The following is a 19586-nucleotide window of genomic DNA, read 5'->3' as shown; positions in this document are numbered from 1 at the left end:
TGACAAATGTGTCATGACTTGCATCCGCCATTATAGTATTGTACAGAAAGATGGTTTCACTGCCTTAGAAATCCTGTGTCCTCTCCTTGTTCATTCCCCCTCCCCCTGCCCATTGCAACCACTAATGTTTTCCCTGTTTCCATAGTTTTGTCTTTTCCAGAATATCATATCATTAGAATCATACACGATGGAGCCTTCTCATATTGGCTTCTTTCACAGAGCAATATGCATTTAAGTTTCTTGACTGTCTTTTTATGGCTTGGTAGCTCACTCCTCTTCAGCGCTGAGTAGCATTCCAGTGTCTGGCTATACCACAGTTCGTGTATCCCTTCACCTCCTGAAGGACACCTTGGTTGCTTCCAAGTTTCGGCATTTATGAGAAAAGCTGTTACAAACATTCCTGTGTGGATAGTTCAACAGAACGGGACTATAGGGATGGAACCAGCCACCCCTCACACTGAAGAAAGTGGCTTCTGTCAGATTTTCAGCTTTATTCTTGTGAGACTCAAATGCTGGTAGGATATGAACTGTGAGGTACTTTGTCCTTGACTGTGTTCAAAACATTAAAGTTTGGGGAAAATTGCTTGTGAGTTGCATGTTTTTTGCATTTTACCAATCGCCTGCCTTACATTAGATTTAAGGTGATCTTGTGTGTATGGGCAACTGGTGCTGGAACATTCCTCCTTCCCATCTTTTCCCTCTCTTTCCACAGTAAGCATTTCTTACACCACACAGATTATGTTGACTATGCATAGGGACATTAGCAATCTTTCCATCATTCAGTGGTGGAATTCTTTTTACTTTTTTGTTCTCTGACTCAATTAAATGAAGGCAGATTAACAATCTTGATTTCTTTAGTGGTTTGTTAACTTCTGTGCACTCAGGGCCTTCTGTGTTTAATTTTCCAAAGTCAGAATTTCCTTTGTTCAACTCTTGGACCCAGACGTCATTATCTTAGCAACTACTTTATTTCTTATTTTTATTTTATATGTGTTTTCTTTCTTTTTTTTTTAAGATATTTATTTATGTATTTGGGAGAGAGAGAGAGATCACAAGCGGGGGGTGGGGTAGAGGGAGAAGCAGAATCCCTGCTGAGCAAGGAGCCCAGTGTGGGACTCCATTTCTGGACCTTGGGATCATGACTTGAGCTGAAGGCAGACACTGAACCCACTGAGCCACCCAGGAGCCGTTAGCAGCTACTTTAAAAAAATACTCTAATACTTCTTCGTAATTCGATTTTCTCTTCAGACTTCAATTACTTGCCAACTTGAGGCATCTACAGGAGAAATAAGACCCTTTGCCCCTAAACATAGATATGGTGCTGTTCTCTGTAGACATAGACCCCTATGGTCATTGGGAAAGTAGGGGACAGCAGGGACCTCACAGATATAGCACCCAGATTAATGCAGCAGGCTCTCAAAGCATGTTTTAAGTGGTTATTACAAACCATTATGATTGGTTGTTACTTACGGAGAATTTTCTGTATGTTAAGCTCTGTGTCTGGCATTTCAGGCACTTTTTAAAAAAAAATCTTCCCTACCAGTCCTGAAAGTAGAAATTATCCTAAAGTTTTGAGGAAAAAACTGACTCAGACAAAAGAGTCATAGAGAAGCTGGGTGATGGCACAGCAGCAGTCTATTCCTGGGCCTGCCTTGTTCTAACCACTGTCTTCCTTCCACTGTCCAACTCCCCTGAGCAGCCCTTGGCCAGGATGCTGTGCGAACACTGCGTCCAGGGAGGGCTCAGGCCAGCCAGATTGACCCTCCTTTTCTGCCGCCATGGGTTCCACAATGTGAACCCAGGACTGTGGGCAGAAAGATGAAACCAGTTCATGATGTAACCCAGGACCATGCCGAGGTGAACCAGGATTTGTTTCCAACTGCTGGGAAGGCTCAACAGTTAATTCAAAGTCCCTTGAATTCTTCATTTTGCTCTATTTCGGGATGGTTCCACGACGTCCTCATCATTGGGTTGCATCTTTCCTGGGCAGGGCTGTCTCAGTATGGCCCCGTTATTCCTTAACACGCAACAGATGTTTGTGTTGTATGAAAATGATGCGCCCTGCATCAGAATTCAGATATATCTACAAGACAATTTATCCAAGTGTCCAAGAGTGCTACTTAATGAAGATAGAGCTTGGAGTGTGTATTTCCTGCTCTTTTGTATTTTCACAATCAAACAGTGTTGATATTTACTTGAGAAGGAGTAAGACGGGGAATAATACGGACTTTAGAGTTGGGCAAACTGGGTTAAAATCTGAGCTCTGTGATAATAGAAAAATTTAATAGAATCTGCAAACTTTAATTTTCTCAGCCTTATCATGAAACCTTCTAGTCTGTATAGACTTCTGGTGATGATTACAAGTAATAACATATATAAAGCCCTCAGCATAAAGCCATCATCCTCATACTCAAACCAATGCTTACAGAGGGATTCTCATGCACCAGACACTTCGCTCATTTAAAGCTCACAACAGTTCCTGTACAGTAGTGTATTATCAGCCTCCTCTTTCAGGTTGGAAGACTGAAGAACAGAGAGGTTGCATGTCCTGCCCAAGGCTACACAGCAAGATGTAGGAAAAAGGACTAGGAATCCAGACAGTTTGGCTCATGAAGCTTCTCTCTTAATTCTATCCTACTGACAATGCTGCTTATACTCCTTGCAATCGTAGAACCCTAGCGAGTGTGGGTGGTCACCTCCCCCTTTCCTCATGATCAACATGTTCTGTGTTTATGAATCACTTATTTTAGCGTAGCTGGTCTTTAAAAGTCAAAAGAATATCAAGTAAAAAAAAAAAAAAAAAAAAAAGAAAGAAAAGATTTCTGAACCAACCAAATGAGAAAGATCAAGGCATTAGTTTCTCTTATAGAAGTTTTTACATTTAAAAGAAAAAAAAAAAGAAAGAAAAAAGGAACTCACAGGATCTCCTTTAAATAAATATCTATGTGAGTATGCGATTTGGGGGGAAGAACTACATCATCATTCCTTCTGTTTTCAACCCACCTTCTGTTTTTAACTCTTTTCTTCAATTCCCTTAGTCAGTGGTCTCCATTCTAAACAGATGTTATCTGGCTTCTATAGGAAAACACTTACCTTAACACAATTTTCAGGGTAATTAGGTCCAGAATCATATTGTTTTGTAAAGACATCATGCTGCTTGGCAAGAAATAATGAATCATTTGCTATTTGCTATTAATGGGGGAAAAAAAAAGAAATAACTATCTTCTCACATGATCAGAGTTTCAAAAGACCCATTTCTAGCCTATTGACTGAATCCATATGCTGGGGTTTCATATATAAAAAACACAAGGTACAGGACTTTCAATAATCTTGCAATTATTTACAAACTATTTAATTTTTTCCTTCAGCATGTGAAAGCATGCACCATCTTGATAGTTGTCAAAACACCAAATTGATGTTCATCCATTTTGACAATGGATGTCATACATTATTTAACAAATACTTGGCTGAGGAGATGGTCCATCATACTTACTACGGATTTAGCTAAGAGAAATTTTGATCTACATATCCCACACATTCTTTTAAAGCAACCATCATTAATCTAAAAGTTGACTTTTTCCCCAACTACTTCTCTTATGAAAAGCCTGTGGGTTTTACACTAACACACACACAAAAATTACTTAGAAATTCCTGACAGCTGTGTTCTCATTTGGTTTAACTATTTGAACAGTATGCTAGACAGGAAGAAAACATACATATAAAATATTGTAAGCATCAGGACTTGGTAGGAGAGACTAAGTTTGGCTTTTGACCATGAAATCTTATTCTGTGGTTGTCTTCTTAATGGCATCTCTTGAGGCCAGTGGCTTTGAATTCTCCCAATTGTATGGGGTCACTCTGGCAGCATTGACCAAGTAGAAAATATTCAGCCAGAGAAAACAATAGTGGAAGTCACCCTTTAAGTGCCCTGCCTTCTATATCACGCAATTGACTCCCAGGCTCCCCACCAAGATGTCACTGTTTGACCAGTTTGCTTTAAAACAGCTTAATTAGCTGAAAGGAAAGCTATGTCTGAGCGTGTTTGTGAGAAAAAACAGCAACAACAACAACAAAAAGATCTCTCCTTTCAGAAAGCTCATGTTCTATCTTGTCGGAAATCTTTGGTTCTGAAACAAAACAACATTCCTTTCGTAGGCAATCAAGTCCCTGACAACAAATTTTCCTGGATCGGGAAATAACTGGTTTAGAGTCACGTCCATGCGGGCATTCGGCTTCAGGGTCTATGTTTCTGGGTCTGTGTGGGAGGCAGATGCTATCTTCTGTGGCACTGCTAGAGGGTTTCTTGCCAATCACACATGCTTATTTTCTTTACCCATCAAGATCTAAAACTGACATTACTGCGAAGAAGCTATGTTGCCTTTCCGATCAAGACTGATGAATTTTACTGTCATGTCCGTGAAGTCAAAGTAACTCAAGGGCTAACATTGAAAACCACCTCCTTTCACTTGATTCATTTGCTTCCTATTAAAAAATTTTCCATTTGTGCAAGAGAAGCAACTCCGATTTCATTCCGGGGATGGGACTGCAAGAAAGCCTTCACCATCATACTCGTAAATATTCCTGATTGAACACAGACCTTCCACGAACGTGTGCATGCTGTCTGCTGTTTCTGGACTTGCCCTGTAGTGAACAGGGGAAGTACATTTAGGAGCCTAATGCCAGACGATGTTCCCTGGCTAAGAGTGTATCACACTGGTTGTCTTTTTTTTGCCCATATGTATGCGGCAAACCTGTCTGAGAGACCCAGGAAAGCCGTGTGTTCATTTATCAAGGCAGATTGACAGGGATTGTTTTCCTTCTGATGGCGCCAGAGGAAGCAGCTACAGAAAACTTGAACCCATGGAGGGCAAGTCCCGCAGGCAAGCGGACGAATCCTTATAGAAAAGGAAGAAACACCTGCCCCCTTTTCATCTCATTCCAGAAAGCTTTAGGATTTGTGACTTCATTTTCTAACCCCCCGCCCCACCCCACACCTGGAGGAAAGATCCCTATGGTCCAAACAATATGTGACTGTAAAAATCAAATACTTCCAAGAAATAAGTACTGAGTTATGGCCTGGCTATGCACCCAATTTCCACCACAGTCTCCCTTCTCCATAGTCATTATCTAACCAACACACAAATTTCCCGGAGACTGGAGTTTATTTTCACAATTTCTAAGTTACAATGAGCAGCAAATTCCAACCGAAGTGCATTTGGTTTTTTATTTCGCAAAGCTCCAAAATTTGGGGTAACTCTGTAAAGTGCCCTGGGCAAGGGGGGGGGCGGGCAGTGTAATTCGGCCAGAATCTAAACTGTGAACTGTGGTTTGCAAAAACCCCTAAAAAGATGACACCCTTCCTAATGTAACATTGGATTTTAACCTGGAACTGCATCTCCATTTTTTTTTTTTCCTAACGAAGAGAAGGATGACTAAATTAGGGGGGAAAAGTCTATAATTAGCGATATAAATCTTTCACCGATTTCGGGAGGTCACCAGATGAACCGATGCAGACTTCGGGCACATCTGCTCTTTTGGCAACCACTGCCTCCTCCAAGCCTTCTCATTGGCTCCTGCTAATCATATGCGCAGCCTCCTGGAAGCGATTTGTGCCTCCCCAGGCTGCCGGGCACAGCCACGCTGCAGTGCTCAACTCACGCGACCCGCCCGCGACCGGCCCGCGCCCGGCCCGCGCCCGCGAGCTGCGTGCCACCTTTAAGAGGCCACTCGTCCGGGGGTTCCAGGAGGCGCTGGGGACGGGAAGCTAGGAATAACTTTGCCAGGAGTGGCTCCGAGGAGCGCGTGGTTCCCAGGCCCTGGAAGGCTGGCAGAAAGCTGGCTGTAACCACCTCATCTTTTCAGAAAAGGGGTTAGTGCCCACAAGGTGGCATCAGTGGCGCCGCTTCAGAAGGGAGCCCTTGGCTAAGCAGTCTCTGGAGGTGGTGTGCTGTGCAGGCAGGGCAGGGCAGGGAAGGGTGAGGACAGAAAGACCGCCCTTAGGAAAGAATTCAAACCTTGATGAAGTTGTTTCTTTCAACATGCATAAACATCAGTGAGGAGAATGGGCAAACAGTGTTGCTTTAACTCCCTGGCCATTGTCTGTCAGGCAGGAGGGCAAAGGCCAGTGCCTTGGACAGAGCTGGCTATAAATTGATAATAGACGCGAGACACCGTACTGCCGTTGCTCGCACTGTTACAAGCATGATTGCAATCGTAAACTATTGGCTTTTTTCATGGCTGACCCTATGATACACGTCTTGGGAGCCAGGCTAAGCTTAGACCATCCAAACGCAAAATTCTGTATTGGGAATGGAATAACAAACTTCTTCCCGTTCTTAAAAAGCTGCAAAAATATTGTCTGTCTGTATAGGAACCTAGAGGGATAAGATGCTTGAGACTTTTTTGCATGAACGCAAGGTTGAGAGGCAGAACATAGTCCCAAGTACTGTCTTCTTCACATTCATGGCCAGTTTCTTGCTTCTCCTATTCTAATCAATTTCCTTTCTGTTAAATAGTGATCATTTTACCTTTTCTGTGAAACCTTCTTCCGGTTATGTAAGATCAGCAGCCTGGCTGAGTCATGCAGATATTGAATATGCTACAGTGTATTTTTCTAGAAAACAATCCCTCATATTTTTTTTAAAAGGATTTTATTTATTTGACAGAGAGAGACACAGCGAGAGGGAACACAAGCAGAGGGGTGGGAGAGAGAGAAGCAGGCTTTCTGCTGAGCAGGGAGCCTAAGGCAGGGCTTTATCCCAGGACCCTGAGATCATGACCTGATCCCAAGGCAGATGCTTAATGACTGAGCCACCCAGGCGCCCCAACAATCCCTTATATTTATAAAGTACCCTAAATATAAGCCCCTTTGCTGTATCATTTTCGTTTTGCTAACTGGTAAGTGGGAATTGATGCTCATAATTGTATGCTGTCTTACATTTAAAGATGAGCGTGTCTATTTTAGTGAGCGGCTTGGTCTTAACTGAAGCTGGACATAACCAGGCTGGTCAAGCTCTGTGGGTCTAAGAGGCTGGGGTACCGCTTGATGGATACTGTGTTGGGGAAGGAGCCTGCGGCAAGGGTGCGAATGGAGGGGAGTAGAAAATGTTCGGAGCCTTCTTAGCAGTTAAGGCCCAGAGTAGGGGTGATCCCTGGCTGAGCATCTCTGGAGGACAACCTGTGAAGCCTTTGTGCCTTGACACCATTCAAAAGGGGGAAGAGAAAGAGAGTAAAAATGATCTGCTCTATTTGAAAGGCCCCCTCCATATTTAACTGTTACTTACTCCTCTCCCACATCCTCCGATTTTCTTCTCTCCATAAACACAAAGAGTTTGTGAAGACAATATAGCGGTAACATGCTTGCAGTGTCTGGGTATTCTGGTGTTCTTCCAGTCAAGGATATGACTAAGGCACCAATGTGAATTTCACACACAGCGCATTTATGTCACAACACATGCTGTCTTGGGGTCTCCCATGTACCAGTAAAATGTTCTTTTTGCCACTTTCTGGTGGACTACCAGATATTACAGTTAAACATTTCTGAAATTGATATGTTATTTATGTTAAAGATGCCTCATTATATACCCTGATCTCTGACATACAATGTGACCAAAATACTGTCTTTAAATGTATTCTTTAGTAAGCCGTAACTTCTATGTTCTCATGGAGATTGGTTTTTTCTTCATTACCTTTACCTGGCTCTCTTGTAGGTAATTGAAAAAGAAATTGAAATTGAATTGAAAAGAAAAAATTCAAGAAGCTTTGAAGAAAATGGTGGTGATGGGGGGAGGGGAGGAGAAATGCACACAGAATTTCTTCCATTGGTTTTACTTAGACATTATTTTTGTTAAAATTTTACTAAGGTGATTTTGTATGCCGAGAGTTGTTTATGATCTTTGCCCTTCTGCTCTAAGAGAAACTTGGAAATCTCCTTTTCTCAGTTTTATTGAGATAGAATTGACACATAGCACTGTAGACGTTTAAGGTGTAGGATGCAATAACTTGACTTTCATATATAGTGAATGATTAAGAAAACTCAGTCTTGACCCAAGAATTAAAAGTGTGACTTTTTTTTTTCACGTTTTAGTTTTTTATTTTAGAGATCGGGAAGGAAAGAGGGAGAGGAATCTTAAGCAGGGTCTTAATGGGTCCCGATCTCACGACCCTGAGATCATGACCTGAGCTGAAACCAATAATTGGACGCTTAACTGACTGCACCAACCAGGTGCCCCAAAAGTGTGACTTTTTTTTTAAGATTTTATTTATTCATTTGACAGACAGAGATCACAAGTAGGCAGAGGGAGAGAAGGAGGAGGAAGCAGGCTCCCTGCTAAGCAGAGAGCCCGATGTGGGGTCCATCCCAGGACTCTGGGATCATGACCTGAGCCGAAGGCAGAGGCTTTAACCCACTGAGCCACCCAGGCGCCCCATGTGACATTTTAAGATTAAATAATTTGGGAAGATGGTTGTATTTTTACGGCTATTCTAAAAGATGGTTTTAACTGGCAGTTAGTTCTGTTAAGTTGAGGTCATTGTTAAATGCTTTCATGCCTATCTTTTCACCAGTAAAGTTTTAGCTATAAAAATATATATATAGTAACATTAGATAGTTTTGAAACATCTCTATAAAGATTAATATAATAAAACCTCAAATACTACTATTTTTAACTTGCCAAGGTACAACACCAAAATATTTGCACTTTTTGGTATGTGTGATCTGGTAGTAATTTGAACATGTGTGAGAGGGAGATTGAAAATTAAAAGGATGAATGCAAAGCTACAAAAATTATAAAAGCACGGGGCAATCTACTTATGTGTGTATTAATATATTTTTCTTTTTGTTATTTCTTATTAACATTAAGATACTTATTTAATACATATTTATTTATCTTTTATTTTAACATTTTAAAAATTTATATGAGAGAGACAGAGAAAGAGAGAACATGCATGCAAGCGTAGGGGTGGTGAGGTAGAGGGAGAAGTAGGCTCCCCACTGAGCAGGGAGCTCAATGTGGAGCTCGATCCCAGGACCTGAGCAGAAGGCAGGTGCTTAACTGACTGAGCCAACCAAAAGCCCCCATATTTCTTTAATCTTAACAAAGGGGATCAGATTCTTATTTATTGCTTTTGATTATTTTTTACTCCAAATTGAATTCATCAACTTTAAGATTTCTCAAATCTCTGACAAAGTCCAATCATTTGGGGCAAGGACAGAACCTTCTTTCCTTTGAGCAAGCTAAACATAGAACAGACACCAAAAACTGTGGCTGGGATTAGCTGAATTGATGAACGGAGGTTCAGGGTAGCAGGACCCCATACTGTATGGAGTACCTTGTATGTGGCATCCAGTCATCTCTGTGGACCCCTCGGAACCCAGGATGGCTGGCAGTCGCCTCCCTAGGGGTGCCTGGATCCATACCCCAAGATAAAATGAAGGCAGCTCAGGACCTAAGGTAAGAGCATTTGCCTTAAAAAAAAAAAAAAGTAAGTTTTATATGGTTTTGGTTAACTTAACAATATAATGTGCAGTGTTATATTGGTTTCAGATATGCAATGTGATGATTCAACACTTCCATCCTTCACTCCATGCTCATCACGAGTGCCTTCCTTCATCCCCATCACCTACCCCTCCCACCCCAGTAACCACTGGTTTGTTCTCTGTAGTCTGTTTCTTGGTTTCTCTCTCTCTCTCTTCTTTGCTCATTTGCTTTCTTCTTAAATTTCACATGTGAGTGAGACCATGGGTTATTTTTCTTTCTCTGACTGAGTTAGTGTTATAACTATCACTTAGTGTTATACTCTCTAGCTCCATTCATGTCATTACAAATGGCAAGATTTCATTTTTTATGGCTGAATAATATTCTGTGGTCTATATCTACACATCACATCTTCTTTATCCATTCATCTATTGATGGTCCCTTGGGCTGTTTCCATTATTTGGCTGTTGTAAATGATGCTGCTATAAACACAGGGGTGCATGAATTTGTGCATTTGGGGTATAAATACCAAGCAGTGCGATTGTTGGATTGTAGGATGGTTCTATTTTTAAACTTTTTTGAGGATTCTCTGCTGTTTTCCATAGTAAAGAGCCTTCACTTTTCCTAACTGATCTTTCCTAAGGCACCCCAGCCCCCACTTTCCCCCACTTTCAGTGTCCCAGATAGCACATTGGTCTTCCTCTAATGTATGAAGGCAATCTCACTTTCCTGAGAACTTTCTTGTTGTTTAAACAGAGGAGGAAATCTATTTCTAAATTCCCATGTATTCTCTGATGGGATGGAACTGCACTGGTGGTGAGTAACTGGTTTGCCAAGTTGAGAACATGACAGGAAACCAAGCAGAGGTCAGAGGACGCCTCTCCATTCTGTGGGGGCTCAAGCCCTTACTTTTCTGAACTGCCGGGGAAGGGAGGAAATCATGCATTGATGATGCCCACCCTTGCAAAGCTAGATAAACCAAACTCAAAAACAAATTGATAAAGCGGCCAAGTAAGGGAGTAAAGAAAGCCACTGAAGGAACTTCCACCATATTGATTTCTTTCCCCTCAGATAGGTCACTCTTCAGTGTACATAGGCATATGGCATAATGCCTGGCACAGAAAAGAGGCCATTCCTCTTCTGTAGTGTGGACATGGCCCTAGCTGTGCTGAAATGACCTTGAAGATACTGTTCGTGTTTTATAGGCAGGAAGGAGCGGAAGATGAATCTCCTGTGATGTCCCTTCTTGGCAGCAGAAAGGGAAGATAATTTGTTATCTTTTGCTCTCAATCAAAGAAAGGTAAGAAAATACATTTGATGAAGAGCAACCTGGAGCCTACAAACCCAGCAGGCCCATAATTTCCCAAGCAGACCCCCAAATGGATCTTGAATGAAAATGTTCCTTTCATACCAGCGCAACCTCTCACAATAAGGCAGGATTTCTAGTCAAAATGTGTCCGCTGTGATGCTGACAGCTGCCCAGTGGGATGGGGTCATATAACAGCACTGCAGGCATCCAAGGGACATCAGTTCTCGACCCCTGTGTCAACCTCTTGAGTTCCCAGGGTCGGGTCAGCATCCTAAGGACGTCTGTGGTCTCATTCTGGGACACTTCTGGGGTATCCCACAGAACAGGACCATTCTTTCCCCAAAGCGTTCCCAGACCCATTTTGTGGCTTGCTTTGTAGAGGGACACCGTGAAGCATGAGAACAAACATCCTGGGAGTGGAGGTTGGGGCAGAGATTGCCAAATCATTGAGAAGCCCTGGAAAAAACAGGCCTCCTCTCCAGTATGGCTTTGTTGGAAATTATGGATTCATACTGGGGAGTCAGAGATAAAGAAAAGATGCCTTCTTTCTGCATCCCATAAAATACATGGGCCAACATAGTGCATATTTATCACATAGATTTTAATTTTTCAGAAGTTCGGCTAACCCTGAATTGTAATCTGTAAGGGATATGCAAATGGTGACATTAGCACTCGACTCTTCCAGGGTCAGAGTTCAGGAAACCCTGGGCTCAAGGAATGGTACCAAAGTAAAGAAAGGACTCCACTCATCCCCAGAGTTTCTCTCCCAGTTCCCTGCCCTAGAGCTATACACTTGAGTCTTGTTGTCTCGTAGTTTGGGTGCACTTTCCTGGTTCTAAGTACCACTGACAAGGGGATCCTGAAGGGGAAAGAAGGTAATGTGGGTGGTGATGGGCCAACCAACCACTCCAGAGAAGGGGAAATTCGGGACCAAAGTAGGATCCCACATTAAAAAATACACTATTTCAAGGGAAAACTCTTAAGTTATGAGGACAAGTTTAAATGAGATCACTGTGTTCAAGATCCTCTACTTTCAAAGGTAGAAAGCAAATTTCCACAATGAATGGGAAAGAAAACAGCTTTTTGAGTAAGTAGTGAAGTTTACATTATTGTACAATTTGCTTGTGCAGAACATGTTAATCTTTAAAGATAGATAATAAAACACTGTACTTGGGGACATATAATTGGACATTTTTAACAGCTTATTATATTTCAAATGTTCTTTTCAGAGTATGTTAATATATAGAGTTACTAAAGTGATAGTAATCGCCCTAAAAAGTGGTGTGTAAATAACTCTGCCCTTTCAAAGCTTATATATGTAAAGTGAAAAATGGAGTATGTTCTTTTTTATTAAAAATAATGAGGTACCTGGGTGGCTTAGCTGGTTAAGCTTCTGCCTTCCAATCAGGTCATGATCCCAGGGTCCTGGGATTGAGTCCCACATAGGACTTCTTGCTTGGCAGGGAGTCTGCTTCTCTCTCTTGTGCTCCCTGCTCTTGTGCTCTTGCTTGTTCTCTCCCCCTCTCAAAATAAATAAATAAATAAATAAAATCTTAAAGAAAAAAGGTAACAGTGGGGTTTGCTTTCTTTTGAAGGTGGCAGGGGGCTTTGCTTTCTTATTCACTGGAAGGCCTATGGGAACCTATGCACCAATCCTACCTTCAAAGGAACACTTCCCAGATGGAAAGCATCCCTCTACTAAAGCTAATTATAATGTCCAGTTTAGAAAACATGGAAAAGACCATTCAGATGCACTATTCAAAAAATCAAATAGAAACAAAATCAGTGTCTTGAAAAGATATCTATACCTCTGTGTTCATAGCAGTTTAATTTACACAATCCAATATATGGAAACAACATAGTGTCCATCGGTGGATGAATGGATAGAGAAAAATGTGGTGTATAAATACAGTGGAATATTATTCATTCATAAAGAAGGTTATCCTTCTTTATGTGATAACGCAGATGAAACTTGAGGGCATCACACTAAGTGAAATAAATCAGAGAAAGACATATACTATATAATTCATTTATATGTGGACTCTAAAGAAGAAAAATAACCAAAATCAGGTATGAAGATTGGTGGTTATCTGAGACAGGTGAGGGGGTATGCTGAGTGGGTTAAATGAGTGAAGGTAGTCAAAAGATACTGAACTTCTAGTTATAAGTAAGTCCTGGCGGTGTAATGTATTACATGGTGACTCTAGCTAACATACTGTAATATATATTTGGAATTTGCTAAGAGAGGAAATCTTAAAAGTTGGAACTATTGAGGTGATGGATGTTAACTAAACTTACCCTGGTAATCATTTCACAATATATACATATGTAAAATCATTATGTTGTATACCTATAACTAACAATATATGTCAGTTATATATCAATTAAAAAATAAAAAATAAACATTGCAAATACCTCAGAAAAATCAGATGGTTAGAGTAATAAATGTTGCTATAAATCTCTATTCTGTTATTCCCTCCTGTCATCAGCAATGGTACTGTAAATGAAAGGGAGATGAGATTTCCCCATAAATCTCTTATCTAACTATGTTTTGCATATGGCAGGGATTTTAAGGGTGCAGCATTATTTTAATAAAATGTCATTGCATTATTAATTCAAGATCTCTTGAACTACATAAATACTACTGAATTAATAATGCTCATTTACTTATATTGGCTCACCTAACATACTTTTACTCCTTTAATTCTGACAATTGTCATGGGACTTTGGGAATCCATTTACTAGACTTAGTACAATGTGCATATTTATTTATGCAAAATAAGAACACATTTGTCCTGTCAATTCGCTACATCTGTCAGCTCCATCCCCTGGTTCCAGCTCTCAGCTTGAAATGTGAAGTCTGGTTGTCATGCATGATCCCAGGTAATTTATGGGCAGAAGGTGGGTCTAGGCATTACCTTCTGTTTGAGCTGTCCAAAACTCTAACCCAAAACTCTAAACCTCCTTAGGAAATGTTTTATGATCTTGAATATACTAATAACATGAAAATGAGAATCTAGCATATAAACAAGCAGGCAAAGTGAAAGAATATACTAAAATATATATCTACCTGATATTTAACCCAGAGACTTCATAACACAAAATCTTAAGTAAGTTACCTTGTGATCTTGTAAGTTATCTTGTCGGTTTGCATTTTTGTCACATCTTTCCTTATCCTCCCCAGCCTCATACCAATCATCAGAGGCAGGTCCTAAGATTTTCCAAAATGCCTATGTCTGATATTTTCTATGTAGCTATGGTCTTATTTCTAGATGGTCTATGAATGTTCCTTCTTAACAGAAGCTCTTCCTTACCTTCCTAACATCAATCCCTGTAGAGCCACCTGGAGATTAGGTGTGCAGGGATATATATTTTAGACCTGGCGATCATCTAGAGTGCCTCAGCACTGAGTTCTGCTTTGGAGACATGAGGTGTATCCACTTCACAGAGGTAGTTGAGACCTGAAGTGACAGAAAGAAAGGACAGCAAAGTAACAACTACTGTATTTTAGATGTCTCTGTGTTTGTGACTATACTGCTCTGTTAAAGACCTCATTATTTCAGAGGTATCATGAAATCTGCCCATGGGAGTGACTTTTTTTAAATGGGAATAATAACTGTATCTGCCCACCAGAGTTGTTGAGAGCCTTTAAAGCAAGGTTATATGTAGAGCTCAGTGCCTTTCTGTAAGATAATATTGTGTGGCCACGAGTCATGTTTGTAGGGCAGAGAGAAACAATGTTGTTAAACTGTTTTTTTAAAAAAATACAGGACTTTTGAATTAGAAGAAATCTTAAAAGTTAAACCTGCCTTATAGTCTTATAAATGAATAAAGTAAGGCTGAGAGGAGTAAAGTGATTTGCCAAGTTTACCCAGGTAGTCAGGGATGGGACTGAGATGAGCACCCCAAGCCCCTCCTTCCTGGTTCAAGTCTTCTCTCCACTATGTTACAATATGCTTGTTTTTAAATCCAGCATATGTAGCTATGAAGACATACCTTAAGATCCCCTCTGGGAATAAATTGCATTCTTTAGAAAATGCATTAGCTTCCTGAGGCCACGAGTGCTTAACTTCACAAAATACTTCCTTCTGCAGGAGAGTTAAATGCGGCCAATATCAGTCCTTTTCCATTACTGGATTGGGTGGGCCAGTGGGCCTCAGACACCCGGTGAGCAGGTTCTCTGTGTCAGAGACTGTGGCTAGACACAGCCACTCTTCCCCCAGCCTCCACAAAGGGCCCTTAACCATGAATAATATATGTTTCAGAGCAAAGACTAAACATCAACTAGCAATTGTATCTCTTCAACAACACACAGTGAATGGAGTATCTGAATTCCAGGAGCAGAAGGAAGTTTGCTTGCATGTAGGCATCATAAGATTAAGGTCAGAGTAGATACACCTGGGAAAGGGGAAAATAGGCCAAACTGAAGAGTGTGAGGAAATTAGCTCAGCTGCTTTGATGTGAACATCTGCAGAAATTGTTAATGGGCCCTGTGTCTAATTAAATCCACCAGACATATGCATGCCTGTTATCTGTGGCATGGTGCTCTTCCCCACGCTGCACCTGTTGCAGGCAGGGGTAGACTTGCATTCTGTCAAACACAATGTCATGAGGGTTTGAGGGAGAGAAATTCGAGGCTCCAGTCTGATTCACTTAGAGACGAGCATATCACCAGGGGAAGGCAGCCACGCTCAGAACTCAAACTGAGATACTCAGAACTCAGAACTCAGAACTCAGACTGAGAGGCCGATACACTGGGACCTCACTACTGTGCCAACCCCCAGTCCGGAGCTCCCCACAGTTCCGATGGAGAGACCTGACCCCTGGGCAGTGGAGATTTCAGAGACAAATTCATGCCCTGAGCCGGACTGCAAAGAAAACAGTCAACCTGTTCTACTAGAGGACAGAATGTTTGAAGTTCAAATAAGCCTCCATTTGTGTACAAATGACTATTGTGCAAACAACCAATAATCTTTGTGCATCCACACTGGCTTGTTTTGGACAGATGTTTCCTGTGGTCAGCCAGCAGTTGGTGTCTAGCCATGTCCCAAGCTGTTCCTTTGAAAAATGGTCTCCACTAATTCAGTATCAGCTTAAAGTACTGGGTACTGGATTCCAGTGTACTGGTTGCCAGTGGGTGCAAGTTACACTGAGGAAGCAGCAGGGCCCGGGGATTAATAATGCAGGCTCGGAAGTCGTTCCAACCCCCACTTGCTAGTTATGGAACTCCCCAACGAGTTGCTTCAGTTCCTTCACCTTAATTCCCTCATCTGTAAGGTGAAGAAAACAGTAGCATCCATCCCACAAGGTCCTTGGGAGACTTAAATGAAGCAAGACATGCCAAGGGCTTGGAGTAACACTGGCCCAGTGGACATGCCCATATTTTCCTTTTTGTTTTGTTTTGTTTTTACCACTTTACATTATTATTGTCTCTAGTATTTTCTCCTTCCCAGGTAGAAATTCACATCCTCTATAGTGTTGCTCCTGAGTTAGCCATTGCGTGCCATCCCCACTTGCATGTTTCCAAAATCGTCTTCTTCTTCGTGTTTTCTTTGCAAACTGCCCGTGGGTCCATCTGGAGTGATGACATCATCTGTTTTGTTAATTTTGCCAGGTAGATGGCTTCGTATTCTTGAAGTTGATGGACAAATCCAGCATTAGGATTAATACAAAATCTTTCTGGAACATAAGCAGATGTATCTCTTCATTCCAGATGTTTCCATACTGTATGTAATAACAGAGGCAGCACTCCTGGAGATCCCTGCATTTCCATGGACAATAACTTTTTCTCCACCAAAAAATTCTTTAATTATGGGAAAATGGCGTATTCTATTTTCAACTGGATTATCTGCAATATCCAATACTAAATAGCTAAATAATTGTTGAAAGGTTGACTTAACAAAGCTTGCTTCAATATTTTGTCTTTTGCATATTATAGAGGTTAGTCCATGCTTCTGTAGTACAGGTAAGCTTGCTTTTCCATAGCAGAAGAATATGGGCCTAAAAACAATCCAGGTAAAATTTCCTGTATCTCTCTTCTCATTGGGTAGGTCCATTCCTCAGGCATTTTCCTTGCCCTGGGGGAGCGAGGAGACCCACAGTTTCAGGTCCCCCTGACCTGAAGCCAGGTAAGGGCCCCAGGGCTTGTGGGTAAGGTGCGAGTGGGAGTTATCTGGTCCCCTGTCGCCTGTCCCCTGGCAGACGCCGGCTGCCAGTGGCAGAGAAAGGAAGAAGGGCAAGCAAACCAGAGCACTGACAGCAGGCAGCCAGTTTACAACTAACACATGCAAACTAAAGGGTCCCAGCGACTCTGGCAATGACGACAAGAGGAAGGTTGAGGGGCTTATACCTGGCTGCCATGCTGCTGCTGTCTCCCTCCCCCTGAGTCTCTACACCCCTCAGGCCCCACAGCCTTGGTCACAAGCAAGAGCCCTACCAAATATTTCCTTTACTGACGCCTGAACGAGCTGTCTCCAGCAGGTGCACTGGTAGCTCTGTGCTCCAATTTATCATAAAGAGGAGAAATGCACATTGAAAGCCAAGCCTGAGGTTGAACAGAGCTATTCCAAGACCTCTGATATTATTTAGACCCAATATGTTGTTTCTCCCAGTTCCATATACCGATAGCCACTTTATCACATACATACCCTGCTCCTCCAGAGCCTACCTCCCCACACACGTATGTACATGTTCATGAGCATATGTGATCTGGGGAGTTAACATTTAGGCTGACAGAAAGTCGGGTTCTTGGTTAGATTTCCCCACAAATTCTGTTAAAATGTATATAGTCATGATTGCTTAAATGTTTAGCTAAAGTTATGATAACAAGGGAATACTTTAAATCTAGCATCTCTCACTCTTGGCCTAATGGAGACATTCTAGGTAATACATATATCCACACGCCACTCCAGAGTGATGTAACCCAGGTGAATGAGATCGTGGTGTGAAGCGTTTTGTGGTCTTAGTAGGAAGTTTGGAATAGAAGTGGAAGGACATAGTATTCTTGGAAATAAGCTTGCAGATTACTTCAATGACTTCTGCAGTAGCAAAACTCCAAGGGTGTTCGTATTCTAAGGTTGTAGATATTCCACAGAAGACACATGAGATCACTGTAGTTAATGCTGAACTCTCCATAGGGACTCTTAGTGGATACTTTGCTATTTTTATCTCTTCATCTGGTCTTATTTCAGCTATATTGAGATCTGAATGATGATTTAAACAATTGTTTAAAACACAGTGCATTATTCCTGTCAGAATGAAATCAAATTTTTATTTTCAGCCTATACTTAAAATTGTATCCTTTCACTGAACAGAATTGATTCAGTTAGACTTGTAAATAACGTCCTGTGATGCTTTAAATGAATACATGGGTCTACTTTTGTAGGCATTTATAAATTTTATGAATTATATTTATAAAATATAATGTCAAATCGGAAAAAAAAAAGGTACTAAATAACACTACTATTCACACGCACATCTCCTCCATATCATGTCTGAGAAACTTCTGCTCAAACTAACCCCCACAGAGTAAAAGTCTGTGCAAACAGATGGACTTTGCACCTTGCCCTAAGGGTCAGCTGGCTGGAGGACTGTGAGCTTGGCAGCATAGCTCTTCGTCAAGGACCTTCCCATAAGAAAAGCTTCATCTTTATCTCAATTCAAGCGACATGAACAGGATTTGGCTTCCATCATAGACACAGCGCTCAGCTATGGTTCCAAAGGATCCTGTTATGGCTGAAGATGGTGGTACCGATGATGATGGCTGGGAGGCTGTGAAGCATGTTAGATCTTCCCAGGCATTTTCACGTGCAATCTCATGACTGATACATGCAACCTTATAGAGTAAAAAAATGTATATGCAAAGTACTTCTTCAGGTAAAAAAAAAAAAAAAAAAAAAAAGCCTTATCATTCAATCTGGATTGGTGAATTTCTCACATCAAAAGAACTCTAAACTGTATTTGAATATGTCTCAAAAATGCAATTTTAACATTTTTTAATGTGTAATCCAGACTAGTAAAAATACCAGCAACATTTGTTTGGGGGCCACAGAACACCCAAGTCATTCAAACACAACACACCAGATACCCCTCTACTGACACAGCCAGAAGAAGTAACAGGAAATAGGGTTGTCATCAAGGACCAGTAAGCAGTGATGCGTGCTGCAGCTGCGTTATTCTGAAGGAATCTGATTTTCCCCCAGAAGAAAATTCAGGAATGTGATTATTTCCTCTCTCTTCCCTGAGTCTGTGGACAATACCCATTTTCTGTTCCCAAGTGGGAATGCTTGCCTCACTGTGTGTTTGGCAGAGTACAAAATATGTTTCTGAACAGAAGTGCCTATGGGATCTTCTCTATGACCATCGTACAGTTCAAAAGAACTTTGTTCAGGATCGCCTAATTTTTTTTTTCTTTCTTTCTTTCTTTCCCTTCTTCCCCTCCCCCCCTCAACCATTGTTGGAGTGTCACATGGGCATCTCTCTCATCTCTCAGATTGATGGCATCGTCTAGGACTTCCCACATAGACAAGATAAACGAAAGGCTTCCACGGACAGGTATGTAACTGTGGAGACAGCAGTGCCGCAGAAGAGGCCTCCAGATCAGAAAGAATGTCTGTCCCACAGTCAACTCTCTGGCTCCGCAGTCACCTTTGACATGACTTGCTGAATAGGAGTTTGTTTTCCAATTTCCATGGTTCAGCCATAGGCCATGCAAAGTAAATACTAGTAAATGAGCAACAGTAGGTTCAAAGGAACATAAGACTAGAATCCCTCCTCCTTTGGAAGACAGTTTGGGTTGCATT

The 19586-nt window shown here is 41.4% G+C and overlaps 1 pseudogene; it reads right to left on the bottom strand.

Annotated features, from left to right (window-relative positions):
- Positions 1-16274: 16274 nt before the first annotated feature.
- LOC131834602 (serine/threonine/tyrosine-interacting protein-like) lies at positions 16275-18566 on the bottom strand (annotated as a pseudogene).
- Between the last annotated feature and the right edge of the window lie 1020 nt (positions 18567-19586).

This window comes from Mustela lutreola, chromosome 6 (assembly GCF_030435805.1).
Source record: "Mustela lutreola isolate mMusLut2 chromosome 6, mMusLut2.pri, whole genome shotgun sequence".
Taxonomy (NCBI): Eukaryota; Metazoa; Chordata; class Mammalia; order Carnivora; family Mustelidae; genus Mustela; species Mustela lutreola.
This window is presented reverse-complemented; position numbering and strand designations above follow the sequence as displayed.